We start from the raw sequence: 20,036 nt of genomic DNA on the forward strand, positions 1-20,036 counted from the left end.
CGACACGTTGTGGGGAAATTGTGTCTTCAATAACAGTGTCGCGGTCGTGGATGCACCTGTTTCTGTTGGCATATCTCATGGTGGCTCCTGCATATTCTGTGGACAACAAATCAACCTATTTGATTGTTTTCTGGGATACCCACTAACAATAGAGGCAATTGTTGGTCAGTGATGTGTCTGCGAACGTGCAAGCTGGCTGCTTGATCACCTGCTGGTCTTGGGTGAGTAACTGGTTGCTGTCTTGTAGGCATGTAGCTGCAGATTTGTCCCCTCCCGTCCAGGAAAGAGGCGCCGAGACAATCTTGGGGGAGAGCGACGACACAGACTTCTTCACCCTCAGAAAACGATGGTAGCGGTTTTATGATACGCACATCGAGGAGCCATCGCATTTTCTGCCCAGGGTAAATGGACCAGGGTGTCAGAGATACCACGCAGTGGCGATTTCTTTAGGCTGGGACGCTGCACCCATACTGGGATTGGCACGAGTGGCTCGAAGGCAGCCGAGTAGAGAACCACCTGACGTTAATCTGAAGGTACAACAAAAGCATCAATTGTAATACCACACCCAGAACGCTGGTAGTAGTTCATGACTATCTGGGGAGCATTTATGAAATGCCTGTAAGGCGGAGAATGCACTGAGTGCACACTGGAAAGAATACTGTAACAGTTGTGATACTAAATGTAGCACTTCTGCTACTAAATGTAACTGGGTTTTCTCTTTTGATGCTGTCAATTGTCAGGATGAGCATTCTAAAGCATTCTGTCAGGATGAAAATACTATATAAATTAATTTTTCTCTCTTAACAACATGTGGCTCGGGTATGAAGTAGAATGAAACAGCATTTTTACATAAGATAACTTTTATTGAAAGTTTCGTACAACTGTATCTTACTGGACGTTCTGGTTCGGAGAGCGGCAGCTGTGTCGTTTGCGTAGCCTTCTGCTGCGGCAGCGGCGGCGGCGGCGGCGGCGGCGGCGTCTGATTACGCGTAGCGGTGTGTATCTCGTGTCGTCGTCTCGCCCAGCTGACCGGAGACGCGCAGCGCGAGGTGGCCCGTTTAATTATTGCGAGCGAAGTCGTGCATCGGATGGTGATACCTTGAATGTGGCGTCCCAGTGTTTCTCTTCTCTAAGCGGCCGCGTGTGTTGTGCGTCGGCCAGCGGAGCGGCGCGGCGGGGAATGGCCAGTGTCCCGGACTCGAACAACGGACTCCCGCTAGCCAGTCTTCGGCTGTCAGATCTTCATCCCAGCTCACAGGTGACTGCTGATGTGAGGCCGTCTCCTTCCCGTCCTCACGAGTCACCCGGGTACGTAAAAATCAGACTTCAAATACCTTTTAACTTCTGTCTTCTGGCGCTGAGGCTGCTGCTTGCTATTCCATTACAGCGGCGGACTTGGTGCGTCTGTGCATGATGCAGTCTCTTCTTGCATGACGGTCTTCAGCACCGAAACTGACTGAAAACAACTGCTACGCTTCTTCACTCCTTCGTCTTCTTCGTCTCTCGTCTCCGTCTCTCATCTCCGTCTCCGTCTTCGTCTTCGTCTTCATCTTGTCTCCATCTGTCGGGCCCACCGCGTCTCGCGTATTTATTCACTTCAGTTTACTGGAGGTGAACGACTTCACGGTCATTACCTCTTCTGTCACGTTGAAAAGCTTCTCGAAGAATCTTCTTAACGTCGGTCATTGGCTCTTGGAATGTAGGCGAGGGCCTTTGATCGCATGCGACAACTGAGAAACACGTGAGCCGGTCGGGCGATGCCCTGACGGCTGAATCGACAGCGCCCGCTTATGTGGAACTTGCTGACTTCACGGTCATTGTCTCTTCTGTTCTGCTCTTCTGCCTGCTGAATGCCAGTATGTAACTCTCTAAACTAAACCAAGTTTTTCATTTATATTCTAATTTCTACTTCACTTTGATTTCACTAATTTATTTACTTAAGTACCACTCAACAATACTGTGAAATAACGAGAGCACTTGAAAAGTAGAAATTACTACATTAAACTAGAAATTACTACATGAAAACTAGAAATGTTACATCTGGTGCGTGTATGTTACTGCAGAAACACTTGGGAAATAGGGATATGGCACCTGAAGGATGTATATGCGTGTAAATCCACTCGAAAAGTAAAAACAGTGCACTTTTAGGTAATATATGAGTGCTGGAGCACTTGATAAATAGGAATATTATACCTTGAGGACGCACATACAAGCCGTAGAGAACGGAAAAATGAAGGAAAATGAGACATGGAGCTGAACCATGGAACAACGCAGAGGTTTGACTGCTGAGGTCATTCAAGGTACTTGCGTGGAACGTTCGGCCTGACAGCATTTAAGGCCTTAGCCAATTGATGGATATTGCTGCAAGGTCCGTAAGTGATATAACTGGTCAACTGAAGGTCCAAGCCTGGAGCAGAGAGAAACATGGTGCTGACCAGAAGAGGCAGACCGCGGTGGAGCTATCTTCGACTGATGGATACCGTAGGTACTTTGGGCAAGGGATTCGATATCTTTGAAGCTGCAGTGATGGTTGATATTACCTCCAACGACAGAGAGTTTTGTAGGCGCCGCTGTGTCGGCTACATGTTGTGCAGCAAGGACAGAACTTTGGGAGCCATCTGGGAGTTAATGATGAAGACATTGCAAAGGAAACTGGAAGTTAAATCACTAAGTTGCGAGAAAAGTACCTGACAGGACCAATCAAACTGGTGCGAAGCACACAAACTCCGAGCAAGTTCAAAAAGAAGCCTCCTCACCAGCTGAAGTTGGACAAGACAGAAACCATCGTCAAAAACAGTGAAAACTGTGAAATCCACGAAGCAGTCCCCACTGTTGAGGCGAAACTGGAGTGGAGGCGCTGGAAGCATTAAAAATATTGTTTATCCTCGTTGCCAGTTGGTGGGATGAATCAATAAGTGGTGGTGCTGAAATCAGTAGGGGCGCCAGAACGGGTGGAAGATGTTTATCATTATAGTGAACTGAAAAACAGATGCTGTGGTAGACTGTGAATAACAAATTTAGTGATGAAATCACAAAAGCTTGGCATGTCCTTCCTTGTAGCTTAATTACATGAACACAAGAAACAGTTCTCAATAAAGTCTGAGTCTTGATATGAGAGAGATCCAATGCGTCCAGCGAATAGCCACACACTGACAACTGAGTCACCATTACTACAGTTACTGTTAATGTGTCAAATGGTTCACTGATTGCCTCTATTTGCTCAAACACTATAACTCTCTATAGCACCAAAGTCCTGGAGGTCCATTGTGGTAGGAACCAAGCCTCAGTGTAGTCCAACGAAGACTGCTGGCAGTTCGACATGATGTCAGGAGAGAAGACCGGAGGCTGGTAGACTGGTTAGCACTGGAGAGAAGTTCAGTGAAGGTTGCAGTAGAGACCCTGATAGTTGGACCAACAGTGCTCAAACCCAGTACCGTGGGTGTGCATTGGAATAAATATAGTTTGGATGTTTGGAGACATTGCGTCGTATACCTGTGGGCATGTGGTACATGGAGGTGAGATAGTGCCCGCTATAGAAGTGCCGCATTCGTGGTGCACTTGCTGTTGTCGGAAAGCCTGGCGCCTCTTGCAGTGTGTGCCATAAATTCCATGGACAACAAACCAGTCTGTTAGTTGTTCAGGATATTTGCTAACACACCAGGCAAGCGCTGATGGGTAATGAGCTCGCTAGCGACTAAATTAGCTGGAGAAAATGATGCCTGATGTTTGACCACCTGCAGATGTGTGATTGGCTACAGATACAGCAGTTACGTCCATAATCTGAATGTTTCAGTCAGGATAATGAAGCCAGTATGGCGTTTCTAAATGGAACCACACATCCAGATACACTTACCTAATGGGGTTTTAACCACTATCTATATCTGCATCTACATGGATACTTTGCAAACCACATTTAAATGCTTGGCAGAGGGTTCATCGAACGACCTTCAGAGTTCTCTATTATTCCAATCTCGTGTAGGGTACGGAAAAAACGAATACCTGTATCTTTCCGTACGAGCTCTGATTTTTCTTATTTTATCATGGTGGTCGTTTTTCCATATGTAGGCCGGCGTCAACAAAATATTTTCATATTCGGAGGAGAAAGTTGTGATTGAAATTTCGTGAGAAGATCCCTCCGCTACGAAAAACGCCTTTGCTTTAATGATGTCCACCCCAAATCCTGTATCATTTGAGTGACACTCTGTCCCCTATTTAGCGATATCACAAAACGTGCTGCCCTTCTTTGAAATTTTTCGATGCACCCCGTCAATCCTGTCTGGTAAGGGTCCCACACCACGCAGCAGTATTCTAAAAGAGGATGGACAAGTGTAGTGTAGGTAGTCTCTTTTGTAGATCTGTTACTTTTCCTAAGCGTCCTGCCAATAAAAGGCAGTCTTTCATTAGCCGTCCCCACAACATTTTCTGTGTTCTGTGAAATTTAAGTTGTTCGTAATTGTAATTCCTACGTATTTAGTTGAATTTACGGCCTTTATATTTAACTGATGTATCGTGTAACCGAAATTTAACGGATTACTTTTAGCATAGCACTGATGTGGATGACCTCACACATTTCATTATTTAGGGTCAATTGCCAATTTTATCACCATGCAGATATCTTTTACAAATTGTTTTACAATTTGCTTTGATCTTCTGATGACTTCACTAGCCAATAAACGATAGCGTCATCAGCAAAAAACTTAAGACGGCTGGTCAGATTGTCTCCCAAATCGTTTATACAGATCAGGGACAGAAAAGGGCCTTTAACACACCTTGGGGAACGCCAGAAATTACGTATGTTTTACTCGATGACTTTTCGTCAGTTACTACTATTTGTGATCTCTCAGACGGGAAATCACGAATCCAGTCATATAACTGAGACGACATTCCATAAGCACGCAATTTCACTCAATCCGCTTTTGTGGTACATTCTCAGAAGTCTCCGGAAATCCAGAAATACGGAATCAATTTAAAAACCCTTGTGAATAGCACTAGATCTCGTGAAAGGCAGACCTGTCACTATAAAAAGAGGTGGGAGTAATGCATAGTCACTAGAGAAACACTGGCGGCAGAATGTATTGCTCAGAGCAGCTCTCGTGAAGTGGTAAAGCGAAGGAACAACCACAGATAAGTTTAGACTATCGTGTACTAACGGACAGGGGCGTCGAGTATTGTAAAAAGTTGCTTGAAATTAGCAGAAGGAACCACTTGTTAATTTCAAAGTACTACTAGCAGTGCAACTATCACCATGACAATGTGGAAAGAGCTAAAAGAATAGCGCACCGATGTCGAGCAGCTCCTTATATGCCACAAATTTCTACAGTCCGTGATGAGCGACGTTTTAGGGCGAGTAGAGACGACACTGGACAGTGGATGACTGAAAACAAGTGATTTGGAGCGATGGACCGGTGGTAGCTCGATAGAAGCGACTGAGTTTAATAAATTATTGGAGAAGGTTACTTGACAATGTCTGTACTGCCAACAGAGAAGTATAGAGGTATTATGGTATGGAAGTGTTTTTCGTGGCTAGCAGGTGATCACCATAATACACTTAAGAACACGCTAAACGGGAAGGATATGAACTTATTTTATAGATTTATGTGCTGATTACAGTAGAGAAACAGTTAGGGGACGTTGAATGTTTATATCAGCACGACAATACAGCCTAACATAAAGTATCATCTATAAGAGAGTGTATGGGGATAATAATATTTTTGAAATGGACTGACCTGCCCCTACCTGGATTTCGACTTTAAGGAAGAACTTCCAGTCCTCCACAATCATTCAGACACATTACTGAAGTTGTTCTGAGCAGAGATCAACCGTCATATAGCAGAAGAGTGGGTATTCACTATATTAATGTTCAACAATAGGTGGGTGGTATCTTTTTGACTGATAGTGTACACTTTTTTTTAACTGCCTTCTAAATCTCTCATGAGACGAAAACAGTGCTATAATGATAGTCTAGAAACATTTTGCATAGGTATCCGAGTACTGTGCTCATTCTGAGATACAGGACGAACAGAGTCAAGAGAATCTTGCTTCTCACGCTGTATGGTTAAATGCATCAAGAAAATAAGTATACGTTACTTGCCTCATGGCTCTACCTCATTCGACACAGAATCAAGTGAGCTACGACTTTTGTGAATCGAACTAACTCCTAGGGTATCATAAGGCTGTTTCAGATATGAGTACGCACTCATGTTTCAGTGCATGTCTCATATGGGAGGAAGTAAATAATCGAAGGCCGAGATACAAGGACACAGCGTAACGTGGGATCCCACAGGGTGTTTGAATCACAGTAGTTGTTTTCGGCAAGCAGGCTTTCAGTTTTACACTGTTTTGGGAAAATTTTCAGAGCCACCATTAACAGCATTGCATCACTGTACTCGTCCTTCCAAGATCTCCTATGAGAAGCTGTAGCTTTCCATTTAAAACAAATTTCCTTCAGGTCTTCAGTAGGTACCAGAGTTAAGAAGGCTGAACAAAAAACTAAATTACGTACCCCTGTACTTAGTAACATCATAAACGATGTTTTGATATGTTGAAGTGCGCACGAGACATAAAGAATGTTATGTCTCATCTGACTCATCCTATATTTCCCAGATGCATGATGTGGAGCCAAACTCTCGCTTTTCTCACACAACATCCTTAAAGCCATGAATTAAGTCAGTCGAGTATATAGAAGCAGTATTTCCCGACTTCCGAGAAGTACGAATACTGTCTAATGTACGTTGAAATGGGTATCAACAGAAATTTGGAATGGGGAGATCTTGGCACAAAGGCTGGAACTTGATAATGTCGACGGAGAGGCACTAACTGATAATGAAGTAAGTTTTAATGCACTTGCAGCCAGTATGAATAGCAACCTTAGATATTTCACAGATGATGTGATAATCTACAATAAAGTAAAGTCTGAAAAAAGCTGTGTATATAATCTGTCGAATCTTGATAAGTTTACAGACAGGCACAAATACCGGTAACCAGCTTTAAATGTTCATAAATTTAAAATTACATAGTTCACAAACAGGAAATGTGAAATAACGTTGACTATAACATCTCTGACACACAATTGTAAGCTGGCAGGGGTGGCCGAGCTGTTCTACGCTCTACAGTCTGGAACCGCGCTACCGCTACAGCCGCAGGTTCGAATCCTGCCTCGGGCATGGATGTGTGTGATGTCCTTAGATTAGTTAGGTTTAAGTAGTTCTAAGTTATAGGGACTGATGACCTCAGAAGTTAAGTCCTATAGTGTTCAGAGCCATTTTTGAACACAATTGTAATCGATCAGTTCGTACTAAAACCTAGGCGTGAGAATTTATGGATGTATGAAATGGAGAGACCATATTAGCTCTGAAGCAAGTAAAGTAGGTGTTTGATTTCGATTTATCGATATGATACTAGGAAAATATAATGAATGTACAAAGTAGATTGCTTAGAAAAGATTCGTGTGATCCAGCCTAGGATATTGCTGAAGTGTGTGGATTTGTAACAAATAGGACTAATTGGGGATATTAAAAGTATACAATGAAGGGCAAAACGAAAGGTCACAGGTCTTTTGGCTCCATCGAAAGTATCACAGAGGGCTGAAAGGACTTAAGTGGCAGACTCTTTCAGATGGACGTAAATATCCCAACAAAGCCTAATTATCAGGTTTCGAAAACGGCTTAGAAGTGATGAATGTAGGAATGTGCCAAAATCGTACTTGTATCGCTATCGTAGAAATCAGAGGGTAACTTCATGCTAATTGTAACCAGCACAGAGGTGTTTAACAACCACTCTCCCCGCGATTCATTCGTGAATGGAACTGGAAAGCCGTTGTGGGACCTCGCAGACGAGTAGTTGCGTGGGCACAGTAGAGGGGCAGTGGCAAAGACTCTAGTGTGCACGTAATCATTTACTCTTTGCTTTGTGTTTGCTTTGTCTTAGATGTTCTATGTTAATGTCTGGCTCACGGCTTCAGGCTAAAGTTGAACATTAAGAATACGAACGAGTCTATCATTGATAGAATGGAGCTACGTAGTGGCTAACCGTTATAGCTGGTACAATGGGTAGTACCCCCTGCCACGCACTCCCGCATTGATTTACAAAATACGAATGTAGAGAGGTAAATGTCATAGGAAGTGTGACCGCCGCCGGCCGCACAGTAGTCGGCCAGGGCTAGGCTGTGTATCGCTGGGTAGCCTAAGCAGCAGGCGTCGCCTCGGGCCCGCTCGCCACTTGCTGCCGCTGCCGTGTGCCATTTGCAGGCGTTGCTCCTGCTCGCTGCTTCGCGGAGCACGTGCCCGGCCCGCCTCCCCGGAGGCCCGGCCCGCAGGTGGGAGGTGGGTGTCCCCCTGCGCGGCGCATGCTCGCAGCGGCACACGCGCACGCCGCCTCCGACGCCGAAGCCGACGCCGACGCCGACGCTCAGTGGTCGCGCGGCAGGCGCCCCGCAAACCACGGCCGGCCACGCATCGCGGCGCCCTGCTACGCTCGCGGTATGCGACGATCGCGGACGCCGACTCCGCCACCGCCACTGCCTGCTGCTGCCGCTGCCGCCCACCGACACGGCGACCAAGACGACGACGGCGACGACCCGCGCCCGGCCCCTGCGGCCCGCCACCGCAGCCGCCGCTGCCCTCGCCACTGCCAGGTAAATCACAATGTGGCTGCAAAGTGTCTGCAGTTTACCTGCGAGTCAGTATCATCCGTATTCCCAGTCATTCTCCCTTACTCCACACTTGTCATACCCTGCATCAATTCAGTAAACTATAATTAAATGCTACTGACAGCTTCTATATGAGTTTGAACTAATCTTTTCATCGACACCAACAGTTACATTTTAGAATATTTGTGCCTCTGCAGGTGCCCACTGTCATATTGATTACAGAAATGTTCTGTTTACTTGGGAACACAGTTATATTGATTTCAGAGAAGACGACACATGCCACCCATGCTGTCACTGGATTTATTTATCTCACAACACTAACTACGATATGTGTGCCATTTGCGAGTGATAAGATTAAATACATCATTACATACAGATTATATGGCATACCTAGCGTAATTACAATGATCTAAAATGCACAGTTTTTATATTGAGTTATATACCAGTACTAATCACATATGATCTGTTACATCCTCCTTTTACACAGACGACGAGAAATATTCTTTTATAGATAAGATCAAACATGTGAATGTAATTGAATAGGATGACCGCTCCACGGTAAAGAATATGTACTGAGGCGCTTCATGTTATCACTTCACATCAATGACACATGCGCTGAAGTTATGATTGTGATATACGTAAATCTAGCAACAATGCACATGGAACCTGTCGTTTCTGAAAAGTATTAATGTCAGGTTTTAAGTGAAACAGAAATTACAATCTTAATAAGAACTCAATTTGAAAAAATACAATTATGTCATATTCAGATTTAGTAACACTATGTTTTTTTTAAATTTGACAGAGGAGATACTTGACAAACTCAAAACGCACAGTATCAATAGAAACAAGTTTTTTCAGACATGTACATTGTAATTTACACAGCAATTGCAGTAAAAACTGTAGATAGTCTTCTCTATGTATAGTCTGTTCTATATAGCCTACAGAGATACGTAATTTCAATTTTTTGTCTACTCAGTATTAGACAGTCTGCTGCTACAGGCTGTGCAAACGTGCCTAAGTAAACTATACTAAATGTGATTTTAGAGTCCTTAGAAAAATAATACATTTATTTAAGGTTTGAAAATAACTGCCGCTGAAAGAAACAGACTTCATAAATATGTTGTGACTTATAAGCCAAACCGCCAATTTTGCATGAATCATCGTTGTTTTACTGTTGTCGCAAACAATCTGAAGGAAGTCAGTTCCACCTCCCTTTCTATCATATTACCTACCTCCAGTTCGTAGTGTTTCTACTCTTTCTTAATTCTTAATTCGCCCTCCTGTTGTTGGATGGTACGAAGATATGATGTGGGTAAATTGTGCAAGATGATGTATTACAGTACAGAGCAGTTTCACTCTCTGAATTACATCATAGACAATTACTCATCTACAATAAAAAGACTGTTGGTGGTAGAATCACACTTCGTGGAACCTAAATCTGAAGACTGCTTTATAGCCCACTGGAACTTTAAGTCTGTTTATCACTTTGGTGTCAGTTGTACGAGTATACGTTGCTCACAATGGGAAAAATGATGGTCTTAGTAATATTGATAAAACACCTGTCGGACGACGTACTTAATTCGTGCATCTGGTTTATGAGTTTCTGAAATTCTTAGTTTGCATAACGGGCTATAATTAAATGAATCAGAGTGGCATGCACTGTATCTTTCATACAGTGATTTTGTCCGTTTTACATTATTTCCGTATTTGTATACAGTATTCTAAGATTGACCTGTCTTACGGGCCACAGCCTAATAGTTACACTTCTACACACTGTAATTTATATTACTGAGCAGCAAACATTTGTAACTATCTTCATAACAACCAAGCGAGTGAAAAGGAATTAACAACTAGTTTCATATGCATTATCTGTACTTCCAGTTCAAATGCGACTGCGAACTTCTGTAGTTTCGTATGGTAACGATTTGACATCAATGAACTACAACATGAATTGTATGGAGAATAATGTGTATAACATATTAAGGGAACTAGTATGTTTGTTACCGCCGACATTAACTGCTTTCAAAAATACTTTCATCACCACGTCTATAATGTACAACACTTATTTGGCTACACACAGAGGCCTACGTTTAATAACTTGTTGGGATTGTAAAACTGCTTGCCATCATTCAAATTTTATTAAACTTTTGTTTATTTACTTATTTATTCGTTTCGGTTTAGCATCCTCCTGGTATCAATGTCGTGAGGCAGATTTCTAACAAATATGGACTTATAGAGGAGAACGAACAAGCCATGGCCATTCAAAATAAAATAGAAATAAAGTATCACTGTATCCTAAATTAAACACACGGTAAGAATCTAACGATGGGTCCTTCGAAATGCGAGTACTGTTCTTACAAATTATTTAGAAGTTCTCCTTTTAGTGGATTTAACGTAACTAATAAAAGTTTCTGGAACACACGTCAAGAACTAGTATCTTTCCCGCTAACATAGCCTGAGGAAGAAGTAAGGAAGACGTGAAATTTATTTCGTCCATCATGCAAGCAAAATCTTTGCCGACCTATGTCAATGCCTAGGAGTGAGACTATGACAGTAAGGAGAAACGCAAAGTATATGGATTGGTTCACACAACGTAAATGTGAAATGTAGGTAGAGTTGTTGCAAGTCAACGCACCTCTTTACGTTAAGATTAGGGTTTCATCAAAGTATCTGTAACATCCACTTCTAAGCTGCGATTTGCATCAAGGAGATTAATATGCATTCTGATGTTTCGTTTCCTAGGACGCTAATAGTTGCTAGTCATTAAACATCTGTTACAGCAGAAAACAATATCTACATATCAATTAACTCTTATATTCCACTTGGCAGTCTAAGGCATTTTTCCACTCCCTGCTCTGTCCAACGACGTTACTCTGAAAAATTTTTCGCTGTGTGCCTCGACTTTGCTAATCTTACCAATGTGACAAATACTCGGTATTTATGCTGAAAGATGCAAAATGTTCAGAACGGTTTCTCGGAAAACCGAATGTACCACTTTACGTATTGCTCGTCGGATTGCTCTAGAATTAATTAAGAACGTGTTAGAGACAGAAGTTCAGATTTGGTTCGGGGAAGAATATCACGCAACGTTTTACTGAAGGAATCGTTCTGGAATTTCCCTTAAGCAATTTAAGGAAAATCAAAGATAATGTAAATGCGTTTTCGATACTAATGTAAGGTTTACGACAAATGGTTGTACTCAAAATGGTGAGTAAGTTAAAGAAACGTACATTGGCGAAGGATGTGCTGCAAAAAGCATACTTATAACAAAAATTGAGTACGTACTTATAGAGTCGAATACGACAGCACTTCGCAAGAGAAACACTGTAATATGACACTGCTTGCTGCTCGAGGTGAAATTCTTCACACGAACAGCTTGACAATATTGTAGTTTTCATGATTTCGTCACACTGCTTTTTCACACCAGTTGTCTCGAAATCCTCGCACAGCGCATCATTAAACAACTTCTTAAACTTTCTCCGAATTTTTTGCAAAATGTTTAACTGGAAACGTTAACAAGCGACATAACAATGTACCATTTTCAAAGGCTCTCGAACGAAAGGTAAGTACATTTCGTGCTATACGAGTATAAAATAGTTACTTTGGTACCTAAAAAAAAAACAGGTACGACGTTGATACAAAAAAGTACTCGCCAGAGAGGTCCAAGTCTGTCTAAACAAAAACTCTGCAAGCAACTGAACAGTGCGCTACTGAGGGTTATTTGAACAAATATTAAACGAATATTTGTCGTGTTCCGTAGCGAACGAGGGAGGAAGACCTTACTTCATATCTAGTTAAGTGTCGTGTTATTTCTTCATTTACTCCTTACGTGTGATATACTGGCTGAATCAGCTATACAGTTCACCTGAGATATTTCCTGAGTAATTTAAAGAACTGTATTCACCCAAATCAGTTAAAAAATTCTTGACTGGCGTATAGTGTCTTTCCTTATCTATATTAATGACAGAGATATTGGATCTGCTTTGATTTCTCAAATGGAACTACGGTACTTCTACTGCTGGCGTCATAGTTATAAAGGAGACCAATTAACAAATTCTTCAAAATCCGATTCTTAGTTTCGGAAAAATTGCAGTGTGTAGCCTTCAGTATTTATCTGCTTTGAAAATGACACTGATCGCAGTCTTACGCGGAAGTTCGTGTAGTCTTAAGGAACCGTTGACTCAAGCCGATGGGATGCCCCAGCTAGATGCAGCTAAGAGAGTCTATTTACAAAAGCCGCATAGTGGAGGAAAGTTTAATTTGAAAAGTGATACTAATCACAATTATCTACAAGTAGTTAGACCAATAAACCAACTAAAAATCAAAGGACATGGCAAGTAATGATTATTCACCACGAACTATTATAAGATTTATTGTTTCTGGCAGAGCGTTGTAAGAAATGTACATATAAAAATCGAACGAATTTGTAATACAGGCTATTGAAGATTGTTAAATAAAAGCTATGTATCACAAGTTTAATATCAATATACACAAAACTGCATTACAAAATTATCTCTGCAACGGCAACTAAACAGAAATCACAAAAGAATGTGATCATAACTACTTCCTGAAAATTCCATTTATGCTTTCCCGTCCTATCCTGTGACCAGGAAAGAAGTGAATGATAGCTTTCCTAATCACGAGTGGAAAATACGCTGGACATCCATCGTGACGACACATCCACGTATTTCAGGTGACGCATCCTCTAGGAAAAAGGAGGGAATTTAGGATTTAACGTCTCGTGACAATGAAGGAATCAAAGACGCATTTCTCTAAGAGAGCCGGCATCACTTCGGTAATAAATTGTACTGATCTTCTATCCATTAAGGTTCCTTCAATGAAACAGTGTCCAGTCATCTATTGTCCAGTATATCGTTCATTCCGCTCGTTGCAAGTTTGTCCTTCCCCTCCGCGCCATCTTGCTGGACACCGCCTGACTTCATACCTTTGTGCGTACAACTGCACTCTTCTCTCCGTGTTCCCATTGCACTCTCCGTAAGATTGTAGCATATATATTTCCTCCGAATTTGTGAAAAATACTTATTTTCTCAAACTAATCAGCAGTCGACAGACGTAAAGGACGCAGGCAAAGAGAAAACTACTTTTCTTCTATGCAACAATTCGTTTCCGCAGTATACGACGTGACGTATTTCCTTCTTCGTGTTCGGAAGAGATTTGATAAGACAGTAATCTGTTTCGTTTCAAAAACAGGTAAATCGCCAGTTCTAGATGTCGTAATCACCATAAAATTAATAATCGGATTTTGAAGAGTAAAATGTCGTTGAATTACCTTCTTTTATAAGAACGATACTCCCGAAGAGGGCATGAAGGCCCAACTGTACCGACCGGCTGGCGTGTCATCCTCAGCCCATAACCGTCACTGGACAAGGATACGGAGTGGTATATGGTCAGCACACCGTTCTCCCGGCCCTATGCCAGTTTCCGAGACTCCTCAATCAAGTAGCTCCTCAGACTGCCTCACAAGGGTTGAGTGTACCCAGCTTGCCAGCAGCGCTCTGCTGACCGGATGGTCACCCATCCAAGTGCTAGCCCAGCCAGACAGCACTTAACTACGGTGATCTGACGGGAGCCGTTGTGACCACTGCGTCAAGGCCGTTGGCACAACGATACTAACAACAGAAATTATTTCAGTTTCATTTGAAAAGACGAAGCTGACACCGATATCTCTGTTATTAATAGAGCTACGAAAAAAGACGATAGGTCGTTTGGTGAGGACTTTCTCACAAATGGTTTCACGATATCTTAATCAGGTTCGGAAGAGATTTGAAGTGAACAGTTATATGAAAAATGAAGGCAGCAGGACTGCTGTATAGTACTCCTCGAATAACGATTCCCTAACTTTAGTAATATGATTTTTCCGATGACAGCATCGCTATTTATCCAGAGATTTCCAATTACTTCCCACTGCTAAGACGCTGAGTGGGTGCACCGCAATTGTTTTCAAATCCGTCCATGAGTCAGACATGTCATATCTCCAAACAGATGAATGTCTCACATTCGCCTCCCCTTCACTGATTTCATGTCTTCATCCTATTTCGTGTCTCCATACTACTTCATTTCTTCTCTTGATATTGCAGGTGGATACAAAATATAGTTCCCAAACGTAAAACCTTACCACAAACGTTTTGATACATTAAACCATTTATGAAGCATCAAGAACGACCACCAAGCGATGTCCATGAGCTGCTGAAGGGAAAGCGGTTACTTTTGGTACTTGTCTGCTTAAACGTCGACGTTTCGTATTGGATTTTTCCATTTATGAAGAAAAGAAAAACATCAACTGCCAAAGAATATATTTATTTTGTAATCTTTATTTACCACTAGTGAACCTAGCAATAGTTCTCAGTAGCTGTATATGTATGGGAATCGTGTAAATGTCCTAATCTCGGGTATCCCTAGGAATGGTGTAAGGACTCGAATTTCGTCTCCTCCTAGCGACTTCACCCGGTTTCAAATTATAGAAATCAAAATTACGATAAATCATAAGGAATACAAATGAAAAAGACTTCTTTGTTTTCGTTTTCGGTTTTTATTTTTAAGGTCTTCTTAAATTTTTTGTATACAATACAATTACGAAACTTCGGAATACATTAAACATTTTTCCTTTTTTGAATAATGTGTGGTAAGTGTATGAAACTATTTTCTCAACTACTAGTTTGTGGAAGCTCTCCACGCAGCTGACCATGAGAAAAATATGTTGAACTGTTTAAGTGGCCAGCTGTCATAGTTAAAACCGACTGCGAGGAAGATAACGAAATGATATATGTTCGCAGGACAACACAGTATTTTTTTCCCGCAGTCGGTTGCAATAGAAAACATGTACCTTGCAGTTTAAAAAAAACCTGGCTTATATCCGTTCGAACGTTTATTAGTGTATTGTGGAAAAACTTGGAAGTTAATCACTCAATAATTCTGAGAGATTTTGCTAATAATGTTTCCTAATATACTGGGTGGATACAATTAAAGTGCAGATACACACGGAGGTCCACTGTTGGCTGTAATTATCGTGTGGCAGTGAAAAGTAGCAGATATCCTAATGTGTTTATGCAGAACCCATTTACACTGGATAAAATTACTTCCTATTTTGACCACCATGTGCAAATCTGGCGCTGTATAACGTCCTCTCCGGTGCTCGTATTGAACAAACCGTTTAAGCGACATTTAATAATAAAACCAACATTACGGCTTTCTCAACTGTTTGACCTTTTCTGCTCATGCCCCGTTCCTAATCGATTATATATGCAAACAATTGAATACGTCTTTCTTGCATTCATAGCGCCAGATTTGCACCTGGCGGCCAAAACTGGAACTAATTTTTTTCTAGCATAAATCGGTTCCGCATAAATGCAATAGAATAGCTAACACGTTTCGCTGCCACGTTTACTTATAGCCACCTGGTATATACATATATTATGAAATGAAATAAAAAATTAAACTCTGGGATCACCACTGAAGTCCACACGATATCGTACGGTCTCCGTGTTATCCTTTGCCATGTGTCGTCATGCGGATGCGGTGTGTAGGGGCATGTGGCCAGCACAACGCACTCCCGGCCATTATGGACATTTGAACTTTGGAGCCGCTGCCTTTTAATCATGTAGCACCTCACTTGGCTCCACGAGGCTGGATGCATCCCCGTCCAGAACCCTCACCAAGGAAAAATCCTTGGCAGAATTGGGGATCGAAACATGGTCCTCCACATGGTAGCGTTCTACATTGACCACTAAGCTCCAGAGGCTGTCGTTCTGGCAATAAGGTAAGTCGGGTGAAGATGTCCTAGTTAAGAAATTTTTTCCTAAAACGATTGGACCACCCATCCGAAAAGCTTGAAATTCTTGAGGAAGCTGGATGATTGTTTACTTCTCATTTGTACAAACACAAAATTCTGTTGCAGTGGTTACCGGTTCCGGGCTGACATGGCTATTCTCAAACCACATACCTCGTTATTAACTCTAATTATTCATACGAGGGCTATTGGGAAAGTAACGAACGATAGGTCGCGAAATGGAAACGACAGTGAAAATCAAAACTGTTTTATTTGCAACAGTTAGCTACGTCTTCCAACTACTTATCAGCATAGTCGCCCATCCCACTAAGACGTTTGTCGTAGCTTTGTACCACCTTTACAATACCCTCGCTATAGGAGGCAGTCGCCACTGCCTTCCGCCGATTCTCTACGCTGGCCTACAGCTAGTTGTCTGTGCCAAAATGTTGTCTTCATAGCCAGCGGTTCATGTGAGCAGAGATAAAACTCAGAGGGAGACAATTACGGGTTGTATTGTGAGTACTCAAACATTTACATTTGAAAGTGATGCAGGAGCATCTTCATTGCCCCTGCATAATGTGGCTGAGAATTGTCTTGAAGAAGAAAACGCACGACAGTTATGTAATGTTGGCTGTCTAGCATCAGGCGAAATTTCTCACCCGGCCCTCGTACTTGGAGGAGACACTACCGTTCTATGTATCTTTATGTGCTCACTGTGTGCTCAGAACTAAAACGAACGACGTAACGTGATCGACAGGCATACTAGAGACACTGCCCAGCACACCTGTGCAAAACTTCGTCGGATTTTCACTGTGGTTTCCATTTCGCGACCGATCGTTCCTTAATATTCGAATAAACCTGGTATAATAAGGTGTCAAAAGGTATGAAAAGCTTCTGCACAGCAAAGTATAATGTGGGAACATTACCCTCACTGATCTTAGCCTATGTATCTGTCGCATCTGACTGACACAACCAATTTTCCTCAGTAACGAATAGCTGCGAATCTAGCATACAGTGACAGCATGAGTAAAATAAGTTTGAAATTCTGTTGAGTTAAAATTTGATCCCACATTTAACTACACTGAAAATATAAACATTAAATATTTGAAAAAAAAGTGATAGATACTCTGTGATACTGAAAGTAAAGTACAGGTAGAATCTTCCACTAATTGCTGGGTAAGATGCCAACTGTACTGGGAGACGATACAACTGTGCGAAACAGGCAAAATTTGTGAATCAGTTAAGAGTAACACAATAAAATTAATTTCTTTTGATTATGAAAAACAGAGATAAGAATATTTTTAGAGAAAGGCTTTCATGTATTCTTTATTGTTATCTGATTCACGTTTTACACATACTGCAATAGTCACTTATTATGTGTAATGCATCGGATGCTCTCAAATTCATGTCCCATTTTGTCATAAAAGTAGCACCTACAGGCAAGAAAAATATCGTCGTCACTCTCATTTTCTCCATTGGTGTTACTCAGATGTAACGATTCCTCATTGCTTGAAGATGAACCGCTTGTTGGTCTCAAATCCTTCCTTCGGAGAATACTACGTTTTGATCAGTTATTTTGTGCTTTGTTCCTCATCTGCTTCATTTTGGACTGCTCGTTAGAACCTCTGAAATTTGCGTTTTCATCTTGATTGGCCTAGATGCCGAAGCCTTAGGAACAGGGCCTAAGTCATTAAAAGGATATCTATTATATTGTTCTTCAAGACTTCCGGATGGTCCTGCATCATTTCTGGATCCTCCAACATTGCATATAGCTACCGCTGCTTTGGGTATGGGTGGAATATGTACAGCAGTAGGGGTAGAAACACGGTTTGTGGATTATACGATAAGATTACTAGATTTCTTTACATTACGCTTGTCCGTCCTATTTATGAGTACTGTTGCACGATGTGAGATCCGTACTAGATCAGCTTCCTCCTCCGAATGCGAAAATATTTTGCTGACGCCGACCTACATAGGGAGAAACGATTACCATAACAAATTAACAGAAATCAGAGCTCGCACGGGAAGATACAGATCTTCGTTTTTTCTACGCGCTGTTCGAGCGTGGAATAACGGAGTATTATTGTGTAGGTGGTTCGACGAACTCTCTGTCAGACACTGAAATGTGATTTGCAGAGTGTCCATGTTGTTGCCGTTGCAGAAAAAATTTTGTAATGTAGTTTTGTGTACAGATTCTATGTTGGTATTACATACGCTGCTATTTCGAATTGTGTTTCAATTGTATCGCCAGTTGCTCTGTTGGATATTTAAAATGCCTGGGCTGGAATTCTGGGTGTATCATGTGGATAAATCTCACAGGTCGAATATCTAGAGGTGCCATTACGCACAGCTGCAGCACGATTCCATGCAGAAGTCAACACTAGTCCAAATTGCTGACGACTACCTTTGCGGTTGTGAATAACCTGTTGGCAAAATGTTTCCATGGGTATGAAAATGGCCCGATCCAGGGCCAGCAAGTATTCCGTAGTACGTCTAGGTAGTCAGAGGAGAGTACTCTGATTCTCAGCTACAAAATCATGAAGATGGACATCCCAACCGTTTGACATGTGTCTGTCCAGAGCTAACAATACTTCCCCAGATTCCTTCCTAGGAATGAAGTGATTGTTCAGCCAGTTCATGAACACGTCTATATTTACATACATAGACCCACCATTTATTTCGACGTGGGAACCCAGAGGAATACAGTCCTTAAATTCAGGTTTTTTTTCTTTCCCCTTTAAATATACGGTTGGGTGGAAGAAATTTCCCTCCGACCTTGCAGCAAGCACTTATGGATGTGATTTCATCATTTTCTACTGACGTCACGTGATGGACATGTTTAGAATATTTCGCTGCTGGAACTCTCCCACTTTCATGCTTCAGAGGAAGTTCACATTCGTCCATTTTATCAGTTTTACCAGGCTGCTGAAAAACTTGTTCTTCTGGCTTGTGTGTAAAAAGAGAGAAAAATATTTCTCAGTCTTTCCTCAACACTACCCCAATCACCTTGCAATGGATATGTGCTGGGCATTCCTTACAACTACAGTGGGATTCATCTGGAAGAATATATTGAGCCAGTCATAGCCTGTCATATTACTTTCCTTCTTGGATCAGAGAGGTATTCCACTTTTTCTCCGTAAATGAATACGCTAATTGCCGGATTGCTTAGGCTATGATGAATATCCACCTAGTAGTCGTTTGAAATATTCACAAGGTTGCCTTCATTTTCATCACCGTGGTGTCCTGAAGGAGCGTCCAGTATGAATTATGATTAGTATTTTGTTACTAAAATTCCATAATCTATGGAACAGAAAAATTGGTGCCACTGCTGAATTTGTATTAATATTCTTCCCTGCACGACCTTGTCGACCTTTGCCTAAATCTTTGGTTTTCCTGTCCAGTTTCAGGGTTCTTTATGGTACTCGGTAGTGTTTCAATGCATCCCACCATGACATCTTCCCACTGCTGACGCCTAATGTATTCATTGGGGGATTACTTTTTGACCATGTAACTCTACCTGTTTATCTCCCGTATTGACGAAAGATGATAAGTTAGCATAAAGGTAAATTAAAGCTTTACAGGTAAGGTACGTTATACGGCATA

Source organism: Schistocerca cancellata, chromosome 3, assembly GCF_023864275.1.
Source record: "Schistocerca cancellata isolate TAMUIC-IGC-003103 chromosome 3, iqSchCanc2.1, whole genome shotgun sequence".
Taxonomy (NCBI): Eukaryota; Metazoa; Arthropoda; class Insecta; order Orthoptera; family Acrididae; genus Schistocerca; species Schistocerca cancellata.